This window comes from Mesoplodon mirus, assembly GCF_964341445.2.
Source record: "Mesoplodon mirus genome assembly, chromosome: 2".
Taxonomy (NCBI): domain Eukaryota; kingdom Metazoa; phylum Chordata; class Mammalia; order Artiodactyla; family Ziphiidae; genus Mesoplodon; species Mesoplodon mirus.
The window spans coordinates 105222563-105242033 of NC_138977.1; the positions used below are offsets into that span (position 1 = coordinate 105222563).

At 35.6% G+C, this 19471-nt stretch overlaps 1 long non-coding RNA gene across 1 annotated transcript; it reads left to right on the top strand.

Moving 5' to 3' along the window:
• Positions 1 to 800: 800 nt before the first annotated feature.
• Positions 801 to 5162, top strand: LOC309815326. The gene is made up of 4 exons (XR_014295843.1): positions 801 to 875; positions 3330 to 3358; positions 3800 to 3832; positions 5138 to 5162. It is a non-coding gene; the product is annotated as an uncharacterized lncRNA (long non-coding RNA).
• Positions 5163 to 19471: the final 14309 nt, after the last annotated feature.

Consider the following 19471-nt stretch of genomic DNA (forward strand, 5'->3'; position numbering starts at 1 on the left):
ATTTTTCTGAATTCTCTTGAGAACTAATTCTAGAAAGAATAAAAGGAAAAGAAGGGACATTGATGCATTGCTACAATTTGGTTCATATAAAACTCTGCTGAAATAGAAATTGAATGCAAGTATGCAATATTTTTGAGGGCTCTTAAATAAATGTGATAAAAAGCCTAAGTTTTATGCATACACATTTAAAGTGATTCTTGAATTTTTTGAGGGATCTAGTTTTTAGTCCTACGTTTGATGGTTGTACACCTTCTGTTGTGTTAAGTGCATCTTTAATTGAAAAACAGAGTATCATGTTTCATAAGGTAACCAAGATGCTTTGATGCTTCCAAATATAGTCCATGAAACTCTAACCCTACTCAATAAAATCAAAGAGCTGAAAGTAGAATCATGCAAAAGGTTTCAAACCCATACTTAACATTTTTAAGATTATTTCTTTTCTTAAAATAACAACACTACCAAAAAACTTTCCAATAGATTATAACCAATACCAATAGGATGCTGAGAAAATAATTTTTTAAGCATAAAAGTTAAAGAAAAAAATTAAATAAGAGCACAGAGCAACATTACGTGAAGTGACAACCTTTGCATACACAAATCATACAAATTTGAAAAGAAACCACAAATATTTGCATTTGGTAGTCACTCAGCCAAAGTTTCAATGAAATGGTAAATGTCAATTATTCCCTAATTTCAACACATTGTGAGAGTTGATGATTCAACAAATAACTGATCCCAGGGAGAGGCCCTCAAACCACAGACTTCTTCATTCCATTCACTTCTGAGTATATAAAATAGCTGTGATATTCCAGGGCCAGTCACTTTCCATTTCTTATAACAGCATCCAAGAGAAGGAACTGACTGGGAAGTTTGAGGTAAGAGAGATCTTAAGTATCATTCATCTTAATATATCAAGATAAATTATATACCTTTATATAATATATATTATCTAGATAGAGATATATACATGTATCCAGGAAACTGTCAAAATTAAAATTATCGAGACTGTCATGTAAAGGTTGCTTGAATTTGTAAACTTTAAGTAATTAAACAATCATTTGGGGTATACTTATTTGATTTTTCTTAAAATCACCACCCAGCTATAGTAAGTGAATATTTTACAAGGACCATAAATAAATCTTTGCAGGGCTGGAGTGCTGGTGGCACACTGAGGCTGTAAACAAGAGTCTCAGGCTCATCAGTTTTAATTTTATGGGTCTAAGTCAGCAAAAAAAAGGGAAAATGCACTACCAGATATTCTCTAAAGTATGAACAGGTGCCAAATTATTTGTAGCCTCCTGTTTTATCTTTAAAATTTGCTATATTTACATTTCATTCTATAATATATCATGTTGACTTTAACATAAAAATTATTTGGGTTTTCCTATAAATCCTTGAATGAAACTGATGCTCCAGGAAGATGCATCTAATTTATGCAGAGACATAGTATGTATTCCCCAGCATATGGCAATATACTGTTATGGGTACCACAGCTTGAGAAGTAGAAAAATAAAATGTGGTAGTTGGCAATTATGCTAGGTCCTGACTAAAGGATATGGTCTGGAAGGGTCTGTGATATGGTTTATTTACCTCATTGTTTAAGGTGGTTTTAAATAATCCTTGAAATCAGTTTATAGTCTCCCTATTGCATATGTTCAGCTTGAATTTTACCCTCTCGAAAACTGTTTCCTTGATTTGTCTCTGTTTTATTCTATATGTTCTCAGTATTTTGTAATTTCTAGGTATAGTATTTATCACAACTTGCCTTACATTATAAAAATTATCTGTCTTTGCTTACTAGCTGCCAGAGGGCAGAAATTATGTCCCTGAAAAGCAGTTAGCACAATGATTTGCACTTAGAAGTTATACTATGTGTGTGTATGTGTGTTTGTGAGAAGTATGTGTGTGTGTGTGTAAATCTTTTACTGTTAGTTACCTATACTACCCATCTTCCTATAGAATTCTGAACTTGACTGGAATTTTAAATTCCTGTCTTTTCACAATAGTAATAACATCTGGTATTTTTTTAAACCCATTTTGAATTTTGATTAATATGACAAAAAGTAAAGACAAAGTTCAAAATTTGAGTGTATTTTTTCTTTTACACTTTATTTTTCTGTCTCATAGATATTTAGAAAATATCAAGAGGTGGTGAAATCCTCCTAGAATCTCCATTAATCGCCTCAAAGCCACCCTCAAATAATAATAATGATATGGGCAATTGGCATTTTCCTCAATGTAAAATTAATTAAATAATCTTTGTAATGTATTGACCTATAATATTGTGCTTAGTAAGGTCCATGAAAGCAGGGACTTTCTCAACTGCCATCTATACCCAATACCTAGAATAGTGTTTGACAATCAGTCATCAAGAAATACTTTATGAATAAATAACTGAATAAATATGAGGGCAACGTGAAGAAAAGCCCCCTAGCCAACCCCACTTTCCAATCTGATTGCCTTTCCCAGACCCCTTCTATGTTCTCTAGTGTTGCCTGCATCTACACCATGACAAAGAAGAGAACTAACAACTAATGATACCATCCCATAGGGAAAACTGCCCGTTCGTGTTTGAAGTCAAATATTATACACATGTGTATTATATTCATGACAAAATATTTTTAAATGCAAGTTTCTATGTTTTCTTGTCTACTTCTCTATTATATAATATGATCATTAGTTAAATATTTAATTTAGCTAAGATTTCTCAAACATTTATTAACAATTATACCTGACATACTATACATACTATAACAATGTGCATCAAAAGATAAGGAGCCTACAATAGATATTAAAGTAGAACAAAATGCTTTGGAAATGTCCTTTACCAAATGTCAAAAATAGATCCCTTCAAACAGCATGGAATTTTGGGGAGCTGCTTGGGAACCAATGCAAATAATCTGTCACCTAAATTAATTTCATGGTCATTATTATATGGAATGTTGTTTTGAACTTATTGAGATCACTAAGTAACTGCTTATCCCCACACTAATAGTCTCTGTATAAACCAAGGCCATATTTATTTCCAGAAGCTACTCTTATTACCATGTACAGAGAAGTATTATTCTTAAATAATATGTGAATATTTGTTTTTAAAAGAATTGATGCAACATCAAAATTGCAAAATACATCTGATTCTACATAAAAAATAATGTTCTCCAAATAGGTTGATGCCCTAAGATTGTTAAGTAACTGGTCCAAGGTCAAAGAGCTATTAGTAACATAATTTGTACTACAACTAGATCTTCTAAATTTGTGTTTGCAAATAGGTCTTTCTACTACTCCGAGAAAACTTCTGAATACAATGAAAGTTCTCCTTCTGCTCACAGCCATCTTGGCAGTAACCATTGGTTTCCCGGTGAGTAGTTCTACATTCCAGAGTATTTATTGTTTTGTTTTTTGTTTTTTGGGTTTTTTTGTTTTTTGTGGTGGGAGGTTGGTTCATGTTGATTCATGAATCCTAGAAATTTTTTCTATTTTAATCATGTCTAATATTTGGCTTTTTAGCATTGTAATCTATACAATTTATAAATCATATACTGTTCAGTGTGTAGATTAATTCCACATAGCCTTGGTGCAGTGGTGAATTTGAGGTATTTAGAATAAATATTAACACTTTGCAGAAAAAATAATTTCTACAATATTTTCTGGAAGATAAAATTCTAGATTTAAAAAAAGGATACTATGAAACAATATTAGGTAGTGGATAGTCAAATTCTTTCTTTCATGCATATGTATGTTTTTCAGTTTTTGTGTTTTATTAGCATGAGATGAATTACCTTCACTATTTGATCTTTAGGTCTCTCAAGACAAGGAAAGAGAAGAACGAAGTGTAAGTTACACTTTCTCTTTTTAACATGTAAGATTTCCATGTGAAATATCCATAACTGTGGTTAAAGGTATTTCTTTACCCAAGCTTCAAACTCTAGAGAAATCCTTAAAGCGTTTGGGTATTAGACTCAACAGAGGTTAAGCCTTCAGGTATTTGACCCCTGCTTGTTAGAAAGAGAATTATCTCAGCACCTTAAAAAGTGGGACCAAATTGAAACTTGAATCACTTTATGATGAATTGGATTATAATATTTTTTACTAAAATTATCTAGCCTATTAAAGGTGCATAATCACTCATGCCTTCACTCTACTTTAACTCTACAAAACCCAGTCCAGAGAAGGTAACAATAATAATAATAACAAAATCTTCAGGGCTTCCTTGGTGGTGAAGTGGTTGAGAATCTGCCTGCTAATGCAGGGGACATGGGTTCGAGCCCTGGTCTGGGAAGATCCCACATGCCGCGGAGCAACTAGGCCCGTGAGCCACAACTACTGAGCCTGCGTGTCTGGAGCCTGTGCTCCACAACAAGAGAGGCCACGACAGTGAGAGGCCCGTGCACTGCGATGAAGAGTGGCCCCCGCTTGCCACAACTAGAGAAAGCCCTTGCACAGAAACGAAGACCCAACACAGCCAAAAATAAAAATAAATAAATTAAAAGAAGGCTCAACATTAAAAATAATAATAATGATAATAATAATAATAATAACAAAATCTTTAGAATTAGGAGATATGGGACTGCTTTGATGACCCCACCAGTGGTAATTCACTAAAGGCTTATTTTTTGCCTAAACAGTTAATAAAAAAATGTTTAAGAAAATAAAATTTGAAATGGGAATGTCTTGTTTAGGAACTCGTTTATACTCAGATAAATCTTATTATCTGAAAAGAAGCATGATTTTGAAGCCAAAACTATAGAGTATTAAGGATACAGAAATTGATAGGAATATGGATGGAAGGTAGAGAGGGAAAGAGGGAAGGAATAAAAGAAATAGGAGAGATTATGTCTAAAAGTTTTTGGATAAAGACTTTGTATAAATGTAAAGAGAGAAATCTGATGCCTCCTCATCAAAACCCTCCCCTTGACTTTATATTTACAGAAGCAATTATCAGGAAAATTTGGCTATGAGTAGAAAGGCACAAGAACATTGTTATCTCTAAGTAATTTTCTAAAATTTTCTAAAATTATGCAAATTAATCAAATCCCTCTTCATAGTTTACACAGAAATTGTAAATGATTTCACAGATTCTATAACATCTACTTAAAATTAAGACCTACATGTTCATTTAATTTCTTTCTCTCAACAGGTCAGTGGGAGTGATGAACTACCTTCGCAGTTTTTTTTACCCCCTTACCAACATCCATTTCACCCATATCCACCATTCCTATATCCATGGTGGGCCTATTTTTATCCTCCTATTCCAGTACCTGCGTCTGTCTCTACAACTACCCCTCTTAATAAGCATTAAACAAGAAAGCCCCAGTGCAATTTAAGATGAAATAGGTGGTAAGTATACAGAGTACAAAGCATGTTTTTTTGTTTGTTTGTTTGTTTTTTGGGGGGATTTTGGCTTGCAGGATCCTAGTTACCCCCCTGCACTGGTAGCACAGGGTCTTAACCACTGGACTGCTAGGGAAGTCCCCAGCATGTGCTTTTTAACTTTGTTGTCTGTGGATCGGAATACATCATTCCATGAAAAAAATGTTACAGGGTTTTCACTTAGCCCCATTAAGTTACAATTTATTTCAATATTTTTCTCTGGTAGAAATTGTTAGCGTCTCTACTCAGAGGTACAAATGTGTCTACTTCCATGATCCAACCAACACAGCAGGTTAAATCCCTCACTTACCATAATGTAATAGAAATAAACTCTTTCTTATTAAAACATTTTTACAAAATATTTTTTAACATTTCTACTATCATCAACAAGGGTGCTTATGTATATGTATAGCTGATTCACTTTGTTATAAAGCAGAAACTAACACACCATTGTAAAGCAATTATACTCCAATAAAGATATTAAAAAAATAAAATAAAATAAAAACAACGGTGCATTTAAGTACTGAATCAGAGCACTAAAGAAGACAAAACTTTAACCAAAGTAAAGAACATAATTGATGAACTTGTGAATCTAGTGTCTAAGGTAGACTTCAACCTATTCCTTAGAAAATCATCCATTTTTCTAATTAGTATTAAAACCCCAAACTTAACTTCTAATTATCACTTTGAAATAAACTCCTAAAGGCTGAATGCTCCATCTAAAATAGAGGTCCCTATCATCTCATCATCTCAAAAACAAATGGATAGTCTGATAATTACCAATGAATTGAGGAAATGTAGACTATACTAAAGACTATATTAGGACCCAGAGGACAAAAATTTTCATCTAATACCACCCACTAAAAGCCTCTGCTTTCTTTCCTGCATCTACTCAGTCTTCTTGAGCAGAATGTTTCCCAGTCCTTGAACTAGATATACTTTTCAGGCAATATTTATAATTAAAAACAAAAAGTTTACATGTTCTCAAGCAAATGACCCATTGAGATTGATAACTTTATGCCTGTGATTTATTTCAGGTCACTGTAAAATTGAACGTGAGCCACTTCTTTGAAGAATCAATATTCTTGTTAAGCAAAGAAAAATAAATGTGATTGAAGTAGCATTCAGTGTTTTCTGGTTAATATCTTTTGCCGTCCTCTTTAGTAAACATGAAAGAGAAGATCTTGGTTTCCCACTTTCTAAATTTGCATTGTCAGTAGGAATACAATATACATTTTAACAGATTTTAATATACACTTCCTGATGACTAACTATTCTAGGGTAAGTACTGGAATGGAAGTAACCAAAATCCACCAGCCCTGGAATTACCTTGACTGAAAATCTATTCAGCAACTTTTGCTGTGTGGTTCCACTGCTTGTATCAGTGAGACTAGAAGATGACTTAATTTAATTCAAAAACATGTTTAATGGAGTCTGAATTACTCAATTACTCATCTGAGTCTGAAATTTATATGCTGTAGCATATTATGCTTGATGTATTGGTAAAGGATAACAAAACAAACAAAGTACAGTCTCTAACTTCGAAAAAAAATGGATAGTGGATGGGATCCTAAAAAAATCGTTTATATCATGCTTATAGGTTAGAGTTCTTTTTCAAATCATTCTGTCACCAAATATCCACATAATCTCAGTACAATAATCACATTTTTTATGTGGGGAAATTGAAGATCATGAAAGTCCTATGTCCTACATGGTCATAGACCTAGTATGTGGCAGAAAAGAAGTAAAACCCAGTGTCCAACTCTTATGCATTTGTTTCAGCAGTATATCTAGTAAAATAAATTCTGTGTCCAGGACTCCACAATGACAGTACCAAAGACTAGTTAAGTCCATCTCTTTTCACTTTGTTTCAGGAAGAAAAATTAAATTCATGCTAATAAGGGTAAGTGACCTCAGCCCCTCCTGTGTTAATCTAGCTGCCAAACTGCCACTAGACTTAGCTTCAAAAAACATACAATGGGGCCTCCCTGGTGGCGCAGTGGTTGAGAGTCCGCCTGCCGATGCAGGGGATACGGGTTCGTGCCCCGGTCTGGGAGGATCCCATATGCCGCGGAGCGGCTGGGCCCGTGAGCCATGGCCGCTGGGCCTGCGCATCCGGAGCCTGTGCTCCGCAACGGGGGAGGCCACAACAGTGAGAGGCCCGCATACCGCAAAAAAAAAAAAAAAAAAAAAAAAAAAAAAACATACAATGACCTATATTTCTGTTTTGCTCAAATGCCTGTAAGGGTTCTTATTGCCTACAATAAAAAGTCCATCTTCCCCCACATGGAATTCAAGGCCTCTACATACTAACCTCCAGCTTCTTTTCAAATCCCCCAGGGCACCCCCCCCCACCAGCCTCCCTTGCATCCTCTACTGTCACACCAGGCCACTGCCATTCCCCACCAGTGGATGTCACACTCAACTGTGACTTTGTTTATTATGCTCTGTCTTCATGGAATGTCCATTCCTCTGTATCACTGTTTAATCCCAATTTATCTCTCAAGGTCCAAATCCAATATTATGACCTGCCTGAAAACTTTCTCCTGTCTCTCCAAACAGAATGAATCACTTACCATTTTGACCCCTCTCCCACTGCATTTTTTCCACTTTTTTATGAATCTTATTATACTTTGCCCTCTAATAAAATAAATCATTTCCACTTCTTTTCCTTCTTGAAGAGATTGTAAGTTCCTGGAGTATCACAATAATATAACTATTCCCCAGTACTTAGCATAGTAGAGAGTACTCATTGAATGTTTGATAAATGGAATATGTTAATAAAAGTTTCAAATTCCAAATTTTCAAAAAAAGAGCTTTTTCATATCTCTGACCTATATCACCATCTAAGTTAGCAAAAGATTCCTTCTTGTGAGAGGAAAATAAACTTCTTAAAATCAATATTTAAATGATAATAGTTCTCTCTTAATTGGCCTTCACATACTTTGCTAATGAGATTTGTAGGGCCCATAAAATGTCAAGTCATGAATAAAAATATCTGTCACAAGAAAATACAAGCATCACACACACACACACACACAATGTCTTAAAGCATTTAACATTTCATCAACTATGGGAAAACCAAGCTCAGAGGCTTTCAGTTTATCAAATATATCTTCTCTTCCATACAAAGTAAGTGCATATAGCAAAGGTTTGTGACTTTTATTGAGGAACAACTTGTCCTAATCATCAGTTCCCATAAATCCCATGATGAAAACTCTAGAAACAAACCCCTGAAGGAAAAAAAAAAGTAGCAGTTGTCAAGGAAAAGAAACTTTCCTTTAGTATAAGACAGAAGTCATCCAACAAGATTCTACTTGCACAATAAGCCTTTCATTGTGTCACAGTGGCAGCCTTTGTCCCACAGGTAAATTATCAGGAAATCAGAAGAACTCTCCTTGAGCAAAGATTACATCTCTCCACCCCAAGTTTAAATCATCACTGAGACCCTTAGCATCAGTGCGTGAAATTCTGCTATGATCCATAAGCTGGCTACATATCAAGGTCAGCCTAATGAGCCTCTTGGCATGGCTTGAGCAGGGAAACTGCTGTCTCCCTTGGGCATTTTCAGGGATTAGAAGTTCATCAAACATTAAACATTCATTCTTTGGTATTAAAGTCAGTGTTCCCAGTTAAAACTATGTGAGTGACAGAGGACCAAACAGTCCTCAGTATAATTGGGTAAATTAACTTTATAGGAATTGTTTCCAAACCTTATAGCTGAAAGATTGTATGCCATTGAATGACTGATGAAAGGTAGTCATGGGAAAGAAAGATGGAGGGACATAAAGAAGGTAGGAATTCAGAGCCCTGAAGAGGGACCAAAGGAAAACCTTGGCTGCTCTGAAGGTTAGGAGGGCCAGCTCTACAAATAATTCACTATCTTCCCTCATTTTTTTAAGTCTTTGATATAGTCCTTAACTCTTGGGATAGAATTTTTACTTTATTCACCTCAAATTACATTACTGTAACCTTCTGGGAAAAATACATTGTCATCTACTTTTAACTACTAGGTTTGTGATGCAAATATATCCTATTAAAATGAATCAGTTATTCTCGCAGTGGATTTGGGCAACATCATTCCTGGTCCTGATAGTTTTGATTATTGTAGTTGGTGGGATAATTTCCCAGTAAACCTGTCAATCAAACCCCCACTTTCTTTTGTAATCCAATGTTGGTTAATGGAGAGAGGATCCACTAAAACACTGTTTACCTATGTGTATTTCTTGAAGCATTAATCTCACTAGATGGCCCCCCAAATAAATACTTATCCTCAAAATATCTCTTGCAAATTTATGGTATACATACACATGGTAATATTCTTGAAAATGTCAGTTTAAAAAATCATTTTGCTTAACTACATTTTCCAAAGTATGTTGACCATAGAATGATCCTCATCTCATCTAAAACAGTTGGCAAATTCAGTGTGTCCCTGAATACACTATACCATTTTAAAATGTAATCAACTATAGAGACACTTGGTATCACATTCATGTGGAGTTAACATACTAATTATTGAAAGAGTCTTCCCTGCAAAAGTAAAGAAAGAGATAAATTAAACTGCACTATCCTGTTACTTCCTTAGGGAGAGGACTCACATATCCCCCATCTAATCTTTCAAATTTCATTCATTCACTAAAAAACTAAATATTTTTTTACATCAATTGTTGTGCTAAATGCTGGGATTTGTACAAAGGATTTTTTTTTCACCTTTAAGGATCCTACAGACTAGTGAGGGGGAAATACACATGTACACAATTTCAATAAATGTAATAAGTGTTCCAATAAGGTATTCATAGAGTTTTGTGTGTTTGTTCATTTCCTTGTTTTAAGCAAAGGGAAAATTAGTTCTGCCTACAGAAATTAGGAAAGGTCCCACTGGTGGCTTTGAGCTGAACCTTAATGGATAAATAGGTTATTGACAATTAGATAAGCACAAATCAGATTCTCAACAGATGATTAACAGATGGACAAATTCAATACTCAAATTGGTATTTTTAACAACATTTAGCTTCAACCAGCAAAATAAAAAAGGGAAAAATTAGAAATAAAATAATTTAGAAGCTATTTCTAACAAATATACAAATGAGTATATAAAGTTCTCTTAATCTTAGAAATAAACACTGGAAGGGCTTCAAGATGGCAGAAGAGTAAGAAATGGCGATCACCTTCCTTCCCACAAATACATCAGAAATACATCTACATGTGGAACAACCCCTACAGAACACCTACTGAATGCTGGAAGAAGAACTCAGACCTCCCAAAAGGAACAGATGCCCTCAGATGACCTTCATGCAGAGGCGGGGCCAAATCCAAAGCTGAACCCCAGGGGCTGTGAGAACAAAGAAGAGAAAGGGAAATCTCTCTCAGCAGACTCAGGAGCAGCGGATTAAATCTCCACAGTCAACTTGGTGTAACTTGCATCTGTGGAATAACTTAATAGGCAATGAATCATCCCAAATTGAGGCAGTGGACTTTGGGAGCAACAATATATATATATATATATATATATATATATATATATATATATATATATATATATATATATATATATATATATATATATATATATATATATATATTCCCTTTTTCTCTTCTTGTGAGTGTGTATGTGTATGCTTCTGGGTGTGATTTTGTCTGTATAGCTTGGCTTTTACCATTTGTCCTGGGTTCTCTTTGTCCATTTTTTTCTTTTTTTAGTATAGTATAGTATTTAGCACTTGTTATCACTGGTGGATTTGTGTTTTTTTGTTTTTTTGTTTTTTTGGTTTGGTTGCTCTCTTCTTTCTTTCTTTTTTTATTACTCTAAACAAACTTTTTTATTGTTAATAATTATTTTTTATTTTAATAAATTTATTTTCTTTCTTTCTTTCTTTCTTTCTTTCTTTCTTTCTCTATTTTATTCTGAGCCGTGTGGATGACAGGGTCTTGGTGCTCTGGCTGGGCATCATACCTCTGCCTATGAAGAGGGAGAGCCGAGTTCAGGACATTGGGCCACAAGAGACCTCCCAGCTCCACATAATATCAAACAGCAAAAATCTCCCAGAGATCTCCATCTCAACACCAAGACCCAGCTCCATTCAACGACCAGCAAGTTACAGTGGTGAGCACCCTTTGCCAAACAACTAGCAAGACAGGAACACAACACCATCCATTAGCAGAGAGGCTGCCTAAAATCATAATAAGGTCACAGACACCCCAAAACACACCACCAGACGTGGACCTGCCCACCAGAAAGACAAAATTCAGCCTCATCCAACAGAACACAGGCACTAGTCCCCTCCACCAGGAAGCCAACAAAACCCTCTAAACCAATCTTAGACGCTAGGGGCAGACACCAAAAACAAAGGGAACTACAAACCTGCAGGCTGTGAAAAGGAGACCCTAAAACACAGTAAGTTAAGCAAACTGAGAAGACAAAGAAACACACAGCAGATGAAGGAGCGAGGCAAAAACCCACCAGACCAAATAAAAGAAGAGGAAATAGGCAGCCTACCTGAAAAAATATTCAGAGTAATGATAGTGAAGATGATTCAAAATGTTGGAAATGGAATGCAGAAAATATATAAAACTTTTAACAGGGACCTAGAAGAACTAAAGAGCAAACAAAAAAATGATGAACAACACAATAAATGAAATTTAAAATTTTCTAGAAGGAATCAGTAACAGAATAACTGAGGCAGAAGAATGGATAAGTGACCTGGAAGATAAAATAGTGGAAATACTAACACTGCAGAGAAGAATAAAGAAAAAGGAACAAAAAGAATTGAGGACTGTCTCAGAGACTTCTGGGGCAACATTAAACACACCAACAGTCGAATTATAAGGGTTCCAGAAGAAGAAGAGAAAAAGAAAGGGACTGAGAAAATATTTGAAGAGTTTATAGTTCAAAATTTCCCTAATATGGGAAAGGACATAGTTAATCAAGTCCAGGAAGCATAGAGAGTCCCATACAGGATAAATCCAAGGAGAAACATGCCAAGACACACATTAATAAAACTATCAAAATTTAATATGAAGAAAAAATTTTAAAGAAAGCAAGGGAAAAACAACAAATAACATACAAGGGAATCCCCATAAGGTTAACAGCTGATCTTTCAGCAGGGACTCTGCAAGCAAGAAAGGAGTGGCAGGACATATTTAAAGGGATGAAAGGGAAAAACCTACAAACAAGACTAATCTACCCAGCAAGGATCTCATGCAGATTAAACAGAGAAGTTAAAACCTTTACAGACAACCAAAAGCTAAGAAAATTGAGCAACACCAAACCAACTTTACAACAAATGCTAAAGGAACTTCTCTAAGCAGGAAGTACAAGAGAAGGAAAAGACCTACAATAACAAAACCAAAACAATTAAGAAAATGGTAATAGGAACATACATATTGATAATTACCTTAAATGTAAATGGATTAAATGCTCAAAACAAAAGACATAGACTGGCTGAATGGATACAAAAACAAGACCCATGTATATGCTGTCTACAAGAGACCCACTTCAGACCTAGGGACACATACAGACTGAAAGTGAGGGGATGAAAAAAGATATTCCAGGAAAATGGAAACCAAAAGAAAGCTGGAGTAGCAATTCTCATATCAGACAAAATAGACTTTAAAACAAAGACTATTACAAGAGACAAAGAAGGACACTACATAATGATCAAGGGATCAATCCGAGGAGAAGACATGTCAATTGTAAATATTTATGCACCCAACCTAGGAGCACCTCAATACATAAGGTAAATTCTAACAGCCATAAAAGGGGAAATCAATGGTAACAAAATCATAGTAGGGGAATTTAACACCCCACTTTCACCAATGGACAGATCATCCAAAGTGAAAATAAGTAAGGAAAGACAAGCTTTAAATGATACATTAAACAAGATGGACTTAATTGATATATAGAATATTCTATCCAAAAACAACAGAATACACATTCTTCTCAAGTGCTCATGGAAAATTCTCCAGGATAAATCATATCTTGGGTCACAAATCAAACCCTGATAAATTTAAGAAAATTGAAATTGTATCAAGTATCTTTTCTGACCTCAACACTATGAGACTAGATATCAATCACAGGAAAAAATCTATAAAAAATAAAAACACATGGAAGCTAAACAATGTACTACTTAATAACCAAGTGATCACTGAAGAAATCAAAGAGGAAATCAAAAAATACCTACAAAAAAATGACAATGGAAACACGATGACCAAAAACCTATGGGATGCAGAAAAAGCAGTTCTAAGAGGGAAGTTTATAGCAATAAATCCTAACTTAAGAAACAAGAAACATCTCAAATAAACAACCTAACTTTACACCTACAGCAATTCGAGAAAGAAGAAAAAAAAAGTTAGCAGAAGGAAAGAAATCATAAAGATCAGATCGGAAATAAATGAAAAAGAAATGAAGGAAACGATAGCAAAGATCAATAAAACTAAAAGCCGGTTCCTTGAGAAGATAAACAAAATTGATAAACCATTAGCAAGACTTATCCAGAAAAAAAGGGAGAAGACTCAAATCAATAGAATTAGAAATGAAAAAGGAGTAATAAAAACTGACACTGCGGCAATACTCAGGATCATGAGAGATTACTACAAGCAACTAGATGCCAGTAAAATGGACAACCTGGAAGAAGTGGACAAAATCTTAGAAAAGCACAACCTTCCAAGACTGAACCAGGAAGAAATAGAAAATAAAAACAGACCAATCACAAGCACTGAAATTGAAACTGTGATTTAAAATCTTCCAACAAATAAAAGCCCAGGACCAGATGGCTTCACAGGTGAATTCTATCAAACATTTAGAGAAGAGTTAACACCTATCCTTCTCAAACTCTTCCAAAATATAACAGAGGGAGGAACACTCCCACACTCATTCTATGAGTCCACCATCACTCTGAAACCAAAATCAGACAAAGATGTCACAAAGGAAGAAAACTACAGGCCAATATCACTGACAAACATGGATGCAAAAATCCTCAACAAAATACTACCAAACAGAATCCAACAACATATTAAAAGGATCATACACCATGGTCAAGTGGCATTTATTGCAGGAATGCAAGGATTCTTAAATATACGCAAATCAATCAATATGATACATCACATTAACAAATTGAAGACTAAAAACCATATGATCATCTCAATAGTTGCAGAAAAAGCTCTCAACAAAATTCAACACCCATTTATTATAAAAACTTTCTAGAAAGTATACATAAAGGGAAGTTACCTGAACATAATAAAGGCCATATGTGACAAGCCCACAGCTAACATCAACCTCAATGGTGAAAAACTGAAACCATTTCCACTAAGATCAGGAACAAGACAAGGTTGCTCACTCTCACCACTGTTATTTAACAAAGTATTGGAAGTTTTAGCCACAGTAATCAGAGAAGAAAAATAAATAAAAGGAATCCAAAGTAGAAAAGAAGTAAAGCTGTCACTGTTTGCAGATGACATGATACTATACATAGAGAATACTAAAGATGCTACCAGAAAACTACTAGAACTAATCAATGAATTTGGTAAAGTAGCAGGATAAAAAATTAATTCACAGAAATCTCTTGCATTCCTATACACTAATGATGAAATATCTGAAAGAGAAATTAAGGAAACTCTCCCATTTACCATTGTAACACAAAGAATAAAATACTTAGGAATAAACCTACCAAAAGAAACAAAACAGCTGTATGCAGAAAACTACAGTGCACTGATAAAAGAAATTAAAGACGTACCAACAGATGGAGAGATATACCATGTTCTTGGATTGGAATCATCAACATTGTGAAAATGAATATACTACCCAAAGCAATCTACAGATTCAGTGCAATCCCTGTCAAGCTACGACTGGCAATTTTCACAGAAGTAGAACAAAAAATTTCACAATTTGTATGGAAACACAAAAGACCCCAAATAGCCAAAGCAATCTTGAGAAAGAAAAATGGAGCTACAGGAATCAGGCTCCCAGTTTTCAGACTATACTACAAAGCTACAGTAATCATGACTGTATGGTACTGGCACAAAAACAGAAATACAGATCAATGGAAATGTATAGAAAGCCCAGTGATAAACTCATACACATATGGTCACCTTATGTTTGATAAAGGAGGCAAGAATATACAATGGAGAAAAGACAGCATCTTCAATAAATGGTGCTGAGAAAACTGGACAGCTACATGTAAAAAAAAAAAATGAAATTAGAACACTCCCTAACACCATACACAAAAATAAACTCAAAATGGATTAAAGACCTAAATGTAAGGCCAGACACCATGAAACTTTTAGAGGAAAACATAGGCAGAACACTCTATGACATAAATCACAGCAAGATCCTTTTTAATGCACCTCCTAGAGAAATGGAAATAAAAACAAAAATAAACAAATGGGACTTAATGAAACTTCAAAGCTTTTGCACAGCAAAGGAAAGCATAAACAAGACGAAAAGACAACCCTCAGAATGGGAGAAAATATTTGCAGATGAAGCAACTGACAAAGTATTTATCTCCAAAACCTACAAGTGGCTCATGCATCTCAATATCAAAAAAACAAAAAAACCAATACAAATATGGGTGGAAGAACTAAATAGACCTTTCTCCAAAGAATATATACATATTGCTGATAAACACATGAAAGAATGTTCAACATCATTAATCATTAGAGAAATGCAAATCAAAACTACAATGAGACATCTCAAAGCATTCAGAATGGCCATCATCAAGAACACTACAAAGAATAAATGCTGGAGAGGGTGTGGAGAAAAGGGAACCCTGTTGCACTGTCGGTGGCAATGTAAATTGATACAGCCACTGTGGAGAACAATATGGATGTTCCTTAAAAAACTAAAAATAGAAGTACCATACGACCCAGCAACCCCACTACTCGGCATATACCCTGTGAAAAGAAAAAGAGTCATGTACCACAATTTTCATTGCAGCTCTATTTCCAAAAGCCAGGACATGGAATCCACCTAAGTGTCCATCAACAGATGAATGGATAAAGAAGATGTGGCACATATATACAATGGAATATTACTCAGCCATAAAAGAAATGAAGTTGAGTTATTTGTAGTGAAGTGGATGGACTTAGAGTTTGTCATACAGAGTGAACTAAGTCAGAAAGAGAAAAACAAATACTGTATTCTAACACATATATATGGAATCTAAAAAGAAAAAGAAAATAAATGGTTTTGAAGAACGTAGGGGCAGGACAGGAAAAAAGACCCAGACATTGATAATGGACTTGAGGACATGGGGAGGGGGAAAGGTCAACTGGGACGAAGTGAGAGAGTGGCATGGACATATATACACTACCAAATGTAAAATAGTTAGCTAGTGGGAAGCAGCCACATAGCACAGGGAGATCAGCTCGGTGCTTTGTGACCACCTATAAGGGTGGGATAGGGAGGATGGGAGGGAGACGCAAGAGGGAGGAGATATGGGGATATATGTATATGTATAGCTGATTCACTTTGTTATAAAGCAGAAATTAACACACCATTGTAAAGCAATTATACTCCAATAAAGATGTTTAAAAAAAAAGGAAGAAACTCTGACCTGAGAAAGAAAAGGAAAGGTAATAAATATCTTAGTAATATTCTTGTTTAGTATATAACATTTCTATTATACAAATATAGAAAACAAATATCACCTGATGCATTATTTTCATATACAATTAGCTAAGATATCTGAAAGTTAGTATTTTCCCAGATTTCTATGTCAGTTTATTAATACCCAGGCAGAGTTGAAACTTCCTGCCAAAGTTGCATCAAATCAAGGTAGATGAAGGCAGTTAACAGCAACAAAACAAGGTGGAAAGTGAGGCATTGACAACTGAAGTGCCTGTCCCTCCCATAGCTTAAGAAAGCCTCCAGTTTCCCTGAACAATCCAAGACGTTGGTACTGGAATGAAAAAATCTAGAGGGCCAAACTGAAATCCAGCTGCAGTCACTCCAAATGAGAGTCCAGCTTGAGCCCAGCTTCCCCAGCAGTCGAGAGAAGTCAGTTCTAATGCTCTCACAGAAAAATTAATCCCAGAAAAATCCATCACTTAACTGCATATACTAGCTCTTCAGTGAAATAAATTAGAATTCCAGGGGAAACAGATAATATGATTGTCCACTTTAGAAGTTCTTCATGACCAGATTCGACTTCCTCAAGAAGAAAGTAGTGATTTCCAATTTCCATTTGAACAAAAAATTATTTGGAGTCTTACAAACTGTGCAGATTTCCAGGGACACTTCTCCACTTAAAAATTCTTACTCAGGGCTTCCCTGGTGGTGCAGTGGTTGAGAGTCCGCCTGCCGATGCAGGGGACACGGGTTCGTGCCCCAGTCCGGGAAGATCCCACGTGCCGCGGAGCGGCTGGGCCTGTGAGCCATGGCCACTGAGCCTGCGCGTCCGGAGCCTGTGCTCTGCAACGGTAGAGGCCACAACAGTGAGAGGCCCGCGTACCGCAAAAAAAAAAAAAAAATTCTTACTCAGTAGTGTGGAGTGAGGCCAAAATTTGCAACTTAAACAAATAGTCTATGTAATTAATCATTTCTGCAACAAATATTTGAGTGTCACATATGTGCCCGACAAAGGTCTATGCACTGGGAAAGCTATACCCTAGCTTTCCTTTTAGTCATTTCCTTTTCTTCTCTGTGGAAGAAGACAGAGAATAGTAAACAAACATATACAAATTTTTCAAATCATTTCTTTTTGTGATAAGTTATGAAGAAAATTATAAAGTAAAATAATAGAGTGATGAAGTAAAGGAAATGACTACTCAGAAAAAGTGCCAAGGAAAGCATCTCTGAGAAGAAGATAATTCAATCTGAAACCTGAATAATATATGGGAGACAGTAGTGAGAAAAACTGGGGTAAGAACATTTCTGAGACTATGAACACAAGTGAAAAGTTCCTGATTTTCCCAGAAATCCCAGTGTTTGGTATTTTCTAGGAACGGAAAGGTTGTTGAAGCTGGCATGTACTGAGAGAAAGATTAGTAGAAGATAAGATAAGAGGAATAAAGAGAGACTAGTAGGCTCTGATAAAAGGTTTAGAACTTATTCTAAGTGCTATAGGAAGCTATTGAAAATTTTAAGCAGGAGAATAATCATATTAGATATATGTCCAAAAATAACATTTTTATGGCTATGTAAAGAATGATTGTAAGATGACAAGAGTGAAAGTAGTGAGATCAGACAGGGAACTGTCAGGGTAGTCAGGTGTGCAATGTCAGTAGCTGGGCCTCACTAGGTAAGACTAAAAGTGGTGGCAGATTCAGCATATATTATTAAGACAGGGCTTATCATTGTAATGGATCATAAGGGAGGTGGGCAAAAAGATGACCCATAGGGCTTTCTCTTGAGCCACTGGGTATCATATCACCATTTATTAAAAAGGAAAAGACTGGGCTTCCCTGGTGGTGCAGTGGTTGGGAGTCCGCCTGCCGATGCAGGGGACTCGGGTTCATGCCCTGGTCCGGGAAGATCCCACATGCCGCGGAGCGGCTGGGCCCGTGAGCCATGGCCGCTGAGCCTGCGCATCTGGAGCCTGTGCTCCGCAATGGGAGAGGCCACAACAGTGAGAGGCCCGCGTACCGCAAAAAAAAAACAGAAAAAAAAAAAAAAAAAAAGGAAAAGACTAGTGGAGGACTTATTTGAGACAGGGATATGTTTGCAGATCAAATATTAGGTTTTTTTCATGGTAAATTTGGGGTGTCTAATTCAAATACAAACAGAGGTGTTACAAAACTCTTAGATACTTAAATCTGTAGTTCATTAAGTCAACTGCATGTAGATGATATTTAAGGCTATAGGAATGGAGTAGGTCAACTAGAATGATATTAAAGATAGAGACTAGGGGGAAAGGTAGAGGAGTGGTGAACTCAGGAAGAATCTTTGAAAGTTTTCCCAACTTTAAAGTTTGAAGAAAATAAAAGGAACCAAGAAAGAAAATAAGAGCAGCCAGTGATTTGAGAGGAAAAAAAAAAACAGAAAAAGAAATCTTACAAGTCAGAAAGACCAATCACCATTCGAAAGCCTGCTGAGATTGACTAAGCAGAGGATCTAAATGTTAGCAATGGATTTGGCCACATGGAGGTCAGAGTTGACCTATCTGTT